Genomic DNA, 8,325 nt, shown 5'->3' on the forward strand with positions numbered 1-8,325 from the left:
ATATATGTGTATACAGTTGTAAATATCAATAGATAAATTATTAAAAAAAAATACTAATAAAATAAAAATTCCCTTGTAGATAGAAGAAACCTGTAGCACTATAACTTTTCAACACTCGACCCATAAAGGGGTCCTGTGTCCTGTGCCCGGTTGTGTAAGGAAGTGATATGGTAATGATCTTCCTTTAACGTCAGATTATTTTTAAGAATACGCATCTTATACAGGCTTGATGTGCCGATGTATCGCTTATCTGATAAGATAAATAATTATCTATCACAGCTAGAACCAAAACTGTACCCAAGAGATGGTAGGGCAGTATGTGGTCGTTGGAATATCTAGCACCGGCGACCAACCGGAAAAAGAAGCAGACTAAGACTACAAGAGCTTGACCAGGCTGGCTTACTGGAAGAGGAGAGACCTGGACGGATGCGAATTAGAAGGGCTGGTCTTGCCAGACGGATGCCGTAGGAAAATTGCAGCCACATAACTAAGGGAAGTTCTTATCTGCATTACAGTTAATAATAATGTGAACCACCATGACTCATGAAGGGTTACGAGTTCAGCACTTTGTAAGGAAGCATTGTTTTTGGAACAACGGTTGTACAAGCAGCTGATTTTTTCCAGATCACATTTAACCGCCAGATTTTTCGACAAATAAGAGTACCCACATTAGGCTGAGTGGACTCCATGAGGGCTCCAGCAACAGAAAATACTTATCTACCATAGTGTGTCTTGGGTCCTGTTCTCTACATTCTTTTCAATGATTACATTTCTATCAATCCCGACACGTTCTTGGAAACATTTGCCGACGATACACCCACACTCTCCTCCCACCCTGATCTTGTAACAGCCTCTCCAAACTCACCTCACCCAGATTAAGCAATGGTGCAATCAATGGATTCACACTAAAGAAAAAACTCGCCTGGAACCAACATACTAAACTCAACAGAAGATTCAGCCAACTTCACCGAATATTCAGCAGGACCTCTTATCTCTCAATAGATCACAAACTTCTAATTCATAGGACTATCATCAGCCCCGTCTGGACCTACGGACTTGAACTTTGGGGAACAGCTAAACTTTTGAACATTAAAATTGAACTCAATGCACCCTTGAAATAGAACACTACTCCATGACCTTCATATTCCTTTTGTTCTTGACCTCATACCAACCAGTATCTAATTTCCGTATAATCATTTCTGATCCTTTGGTTCAATCCATATTCAGTTTCACTCATCCCTATAATCCACCTTGAAGGTTAAAACAGCAGTGGCCAAGAGACACATTGTAATATAAACATGACAACTGGAGTTCTGGCAATAGCCAGTTGGTCCACTCAGTGTGTTGGCGGCTTCAATTCACTCACCCTCCAATGGCTTATTACCAGTGACATGGTGAGAGGGCAACGGTGGGATCTCGAAGAGCCCTGCTCTACCCCTCATGCGTGTGGAGATGGAGTGGGTTCGGGGATTCTAAGGTCGACAGTGCAAATATTGTACATAATAGAGGAAATGTGACTAGCATTTATTTTTTGTTAAATTTACTTATTCTGCTTTCTCCTTACTACTTCATTTAAATAGTTTAATTTTATTTATCTTTCGGTTAACGTATATATAGACATTTTTTTTTATCATTTATATATGTTTTTATTTAGTTTATAATTTCATCATGATCATATATCACTATTACTAACTGCCTAAGTTGTGGTAGATTATAGTAATTCTCAATAAATAAATATCTCTAAAAAAAAAATGGCATAGTGCCTCACCAAAATCTTATTTAGGCATACCTCAGTTTAATTTTATTTCATATTATCTATTCTCTTACTTTGTTATAGTATTTTAGTTGTTTGTATCTTTTTTTAGTCCTGATGAAGCCCTGCAAAGTGGGACGAAACGTTGACTCACAATCACTGATTTAATTACTATTTGAGTTTTTTTTTTTTTAATACTACTTGACCATCTCCCTTTTGAATATTTCACACGGTCAATCTTTTGAGTTTTAAGGTTTTTTTTTTGGTTTTTTTTTGTGATATTAATTGACAACGTAAGTTTAAATATTTTACTTTACCATAAGTGTAACTAAAGTGATACTAGTGCATGCAAAAAGATTATCAAAGCATAATACTAAATGTTATAAATAGTTAAAAAATGTAATATTGTCGTGAATTATGAGCTTATATGATACATAATATTTTTAATATACGTAAGATGGTAAACGTATTGTGTCCTTAATATTAAACTATTTAACAAAGAGCTACAACTGTCAACAGTGAGCCATAACATGAGTCCCGGAATTAAAGTCATGAATGCTTAAATAAAGGTAAGAACCGCTGCTGAGATCATGACGGCTGTTATAATAAACTGGGAAGGAAGCGGTTTTAGCAAACCATGCAACTACCACAGCGGATCTTATAACTTTTGTTAGCTTTCCCTAATGTGAGCTTGGAGTGGCGAGGAATATGGAATATTCTTAGTTCACTCTTAGCCGAGTAATTAGCGAAGCAAACTTTAACAAACAGAGAAAAGTCCTGATGAACGAAATAAAACGAAAATATAAACGATGCTAAACTCCAAGAAACGTTATATGTTTAATATTGACATTGGTTTAGAAGATGGTAAGGAGGAATCGTACAAGAACTCAAGAGGAGAAAAAAACTCTGTCATTTCACCCCAATTTTAGATTAATTTAAAGACAACTATGTATAATTACTGGTCAAAATTGATGAGACTGCCAGTACAGAGACAGGGAGAATACAAAACGATCCATATCATTGAATTTACCTACAATACTGGAAAACGTAATAGAAAATTATTTATTTATTTTTTAATTATTTATTTAATGTAATTTACAAATGTACAAAATAATACAATAGGTAAATATGTAGTATGTTTCATATACACTTGAAAATCTTGGAAAGGAACCACCCATTGGTGGTACCTCAAACATTAATTTAAATTAGAAGGTCACGTGGCCATCTTCTTTTCAGACGCCTCGGAGGATTATCAGGGATTGTTAAGGATGAAAGATCAAGAATTAATGGGTTAGGATGGTTAAGGAGTTTGGAATGAAAAGACGCATATCTGGTTTGGGTCAAATCTGCAACGAATAGGATGTTAAGGAGAAAATTATTTAAAGTTGAGTAAATTTACTAAAATATGAGTTATAACAGAGCTGTTTACGTTCGTTTGTTTCTAAAATATATTTTTTTTTTAAACATCATTTCACGAAATATTTACTGAAAAATCAGTTAGTAAATTCATTGTAGGAAACCTTTGTCATAGGAGTCATACGACGTAGATAGGCCTATTAGCACTCAAATTGATTTTTTTTTTCATAACCTCCTTATTAAATTTATACAATACATATATACATTTGCATAATTGAAATAAATATTAGCACACTACTGCCTAGGATTGCCTTGTGGCATTGTAAGATTTGTTGGGTCCAATCCAGGTAGTCAAAATCATGCAGCTAATGCCAGAGTATTGTTGGAACGGGTACTCACTCAAATTAATTTTTTTTTTCATAACCCCTATTTCTGGATTTCATTTAAGGTTTTTATCATGAATATATATTCTGGTCCTTCACTGTTTTCTTCTTCTGTAGTGGCCTCCATTTTAAGGAGTTTTTGACTTGTATTTTTTGTTGTGGTGGGCGTTCTTCGATTTTTATAATGTGCTGGGTACACGTTAGTTTTGAATTTAAAAAATAAACCTAAAAGAAAAACAGAAACTTATTCCCTAAATTCGTGTGCTGGCACGCCGTTTCTGAGTTTTTATCAGGTTCGTTGCCAACGCACCGGAGGGGACGCTGGTGTAAGGATCCTGAACAGTGGATTTCTTTGGTGCTGTAGGGAGTCAAAAACTTTATGTGCCTGCGTTTGATGAACTCAGGCACAGTGGGTAGTTCGAAGAGCTCGTGTTGATGATCTGTCTTCATCTTCTTCAGCGATGTTCGCCGCACAATCTTCCGCAACACTGTATCTTGGAAGCGTTGTAGATGGCGCTGTGTCCCTTCTCTGAGATGGGTGAAGAGTGGAGCACCATATAGAAGTGCTGGTCTCAGAATGCTTTTATAAATTTGGAGTTTGAGCCTTATTGAGAGTACTGATGATGATAAAAGGTGGTGTAACCGGTATGACCTGAGACAGACTCGTTTCGTTTTCATGTAGCAATGACCTGACAGTGTCATGTGGCGATCCAATTTAATGCCCAGAAAAACTATAGAGTTTGAAAGCCTTAGTACGGAGTTTGCCACTTGGAGCGTGCGAGGTAGTCTGGTTTTCTTCCCTTTCTGTAGTGCGAACACCATGCAATCTGTTTTTACCGGGTTTGCCTGGATGTTGAGATGGTGTAGTTTTCTACACCTCCTGGCATGTTTTCTCCGCCCGCTTGAGGGCATGTTTGGCGATGGCGCTGCTGCTATAAATTGCGATGTCGTCTGCGAAAGCGGCTATTGTGGCAATGGTGTAGTTATGCCCCACGACGTCCGCAGTGTATATGGAGAAGAGGAGAGGAGACAGGACCGCCCCTTGTGGAACACCGCACGTTACTGAGATTGTTCTAGAGTGTTTTTCATGGACCCGTACAGCTAGGCTACGGTTATTTGAATGCGCTTTAAAAGAGTCTATGGATTTTGTTTTGATGGGAGCGTGTGGAATATTGAACGGAGGTTATTGTTTGAACAGATCTATTCCCGTACGTGGAGCTGTCGAATAGATCTCAGCTTCTTCGGTTAAGGAAATTTTTTTTAATTTATTGTAATTTACAACTGTAATGTAACAATTGTCGCAGCGTGGTAAAGCGCCTGTCTGCCAACTCATAGATTGCGAGTTCGAGTTCCCGACCCTATCTGGGATTTTTTCAAGCTTATAACAATACAATACTCACTCACAACCTCCTCCCTCGCATTTGTGAGGCCCGTCAGCCAATTGGTGGCACTCACAAAAAGTGAGTGACGGACCCACTCTATAAAACCACGTCAGGAAACGCGCGATGTATTTCCTAAGTACATCGCGCGAGGCCCATTAGACCTCCACGGTCTGTCGTTCCAATAAACAAACAAACTATGTAACAATTAAATCTGAAGTAAGAAAATAAAACTTTAAAAAACTCGTGAAGTAACTATCTATTATTAATACCTCATTAATTATTTTAATTTAGGAAGTCCTGTGGCCGTCTTCTTTTCAGAAGTCCTCGAGGGTTATCGGTAATTGATTAGGTTGAACGGTTAAGAACTGATGGATTTGCATGGCCAAGGAATTTGAAATTTAATGAAGTAATACCGACAAATCTGCAACAAATGATGTCTTTATGTAAGATTATGGAGCAATAATAGTCTAAGAACCCAAGGGGAGAAAAAAATCTGTCATTTCACCCAAATTTTTGATTAATTTAAAGACAAGTATGTATAATTGGTGGTCAAAATTGATGAGTCTGACATGTAGAGTTAGGGAGAATACAAAACGATGGCTGTTTCAAAATTTAAAAGAAAAATAATAATTTTTCATTCAGAGCTCCATATCATTGAACCTACCTACAATAATGGAAAACCTTATAGAAAATTATTTAAAGTTGAGTAAATTTACTAAAATATGAGTCTATTACGTTCGATTGTTTCTGAAATAGATTATATTTAAGCACAATTTCATCAAATATATACTGAAAAATCAGTAGTTTAATTTACTGTAGGAAACCTTTCTTTCAGGAGCCATAAAACGTACAAATGTCTATTAGCACTCAAATTAAAACTATTTGAATGCGCTACAAAGGAATACATGACATTCACCTTGGAAGGAGTACTAATTTTCATATTTTCCAAAATAAATTCACAAAATATTGAACTGTAGAAGTTCGGAAAATTATTTTGATAAATGAAAAATTGTATATCAGGAACCATTGGACGTACAGATGTCTGCCAGCAATCAAATTAAAGCTATTTTAATGTACTATAAAGCAGATCTGAATGTTTATTTTCGTAGGTGCAGTAGTTGTCACACTCCTGAGAAATAAATTCCCCACTATAATTCACTATTACTGATTTTTCAGTACATTTTTTATAAAATGTCGCCTTTAAAATCTGTATCGGAAACAATTTTGTTAGAGATCATATATATATTTGTTTTCTTACCTCCTAAAGCAAAGAAAAAGGCATTTACAAATATATATATATATATACATATACCGGCTATTTCATGTTCTTGTTTTGCCGGGATGGCATTATAAGAATGGTTGCCGGGTCCGCTGAAGGCGATGTCAACAATGATGGTATATGTTTGCCTGGATGCTCACTAGGAATAGGGAGATATCATAAGATCATATTTTAGTAAATTTGCACTGCTTTAAATTATGTTCAATTAGGTTTTTGTAACTGTAAGGAGCTCCAAATTAAAAATTATTTTTTTAAACTTTTAAAAAGCGGCCACTAAGCAAATATTTTATTCCCCCTACCTGTACTTGGCAGACTAATCAATTTTGAATAGTAGTTATAAATATTTTTCTTTAAAGTAATCAATAAATGCACTATACTCATTTGTGCAACTCAAATGTTTGATCCCGAAGATAGCATGTTAGCCAAAACGTAGGTCATTTTGTTGATTGACTTTGGTGAAATAATTTTGCCTTTTAATTTTAACAAATTTATTTATTTATTTTTTGTTAAATTAATGATTAAAATTTTCATAAAGTTCATGATATAAATTGTCTCTTTAAAGATTAAATTTTCTTACCACAAATTTCCTTGTTTATTATTAATGGTTAATCCTTATTTAGTTCTTCTGAATTCATTTTTTAATCTAGTTATACTGTTGTCTTCTAGGATCCTTCATATATTTTAAGTATTTCTTTATATCAATTGATAACATTCACTTTCTGGACAAGAAATGTCAGATTGAATACTATTTTTCGGAGATTTGAGACGGTCAGTCCTTCTAAAGTTGAATGACATGAGCCCTGACACGGGTCAAGTAGCTCCAGACCTTATTGAACTGGAAGATGGGATAGAATCGGAATCCATGTCAGGTCAATGAACAGAAAAAGAAGGACGCATTCTCCAATAGTGTATTCCTTCCGCACAGTTCTCTTATCAACAACCTAACCCAAGCAGAATAGTAAATATTTGATAACTACTCACATAATAATAATAATTATTATATAAGACCTTATTCGATTAATTCAAAGAGACAATTATTGTAAATTACATTTAAATAATATTATTTTAACACTTATCAATCGCTAGCTTTTTATACGTGACCCTCACTCGGTTGTATGTGGTTCCAATAAATATGCTAAAAAAATTCAATATTATATGAATAACATTTTTAGTAGAAAGTATTTATTTTAACCATATATAAGATTCAAATAATTATTTATTTATAAAAGGCAGTAATATATAACTGCAGATGTCAATTACTTAATTAATAAGCAGTCCTTCCGAATCTTCTTACAAAAATAATACCCGCTCAACACCTTGAAAAACTGTATAACTATTTAATAATTACAGTTATGTCGTATTATGTTAGACGTAAACCTTAATAGTATAAGTAAAGTCAGTGAATTAACTACTACTTTAACAATCACATATATAAACCTTCACAGTGAATTATCGTAGACTTTCAGTTATTGTGCCAAAAGTACTTGATATTTATAATCATGACAGCAGTAACTATCAAGACAGTTTTACTGTTGGACTAGGTCTGGCGTGATGGTTAATAGTACAAGTAATGCAAGTGGACTAACAATTGCATTAACTACCACGTTTAACTGTCATATATATATATATATATACGGCTTGACAATGAATGAACTCTCTTATTTTTTTTAATTTATTTTTTTTTATTTTTTTTTATTTTATTTTATTTATTTATTTTAGTATGTATGTGATCATTCATCACTATTACCTATTGCCCACAACTGTGTGGCAGATTGTAATATCTATCAATAAATAAATCTATCAATAAAAAAAAAACTTCAAACTGTCAAATTTCTACTCTACAAAATTACAAATTAATCTTTTAAAACTTCAAACTGTCAAATTTCTACTCTATACACAACACACAAAATTCCAATATGCACATTTGTAATGTTGCTTTTTTTTACACCATTTATCTTAATAATTTCTTTAATTTGAACTTTTAAGTAATCCAATTACCCCCCTGTTGGAATTAATTCATATAACTAAGATTGCATGGTATTGTAATAGTGAAACCTGTATTTCAAGAAGAAGCATCTTAACTCTTACCGGTCGTATGTCACCTTATGTGACAACACTACTACTAAAATTAAAATAAAAAATAAATAAAATAAAATAAAAAAAAACAATAAA

This window comes from Halyomorpha halys, unplaced genomic scaffold, assembly GCF_000696795.3.
Source record: "Halyomorpha halys isolate HHAL.00 unplaced genomic scaffold, Hhal_1.1 Scaffold82.1, whole genome shotgun sequence".
NCBI lineage: Eukaryota > Metazoa > Arthropoda > Insecta > Hemiptera > Pentatomidae > Halyomorpha > Halyomorpha halys.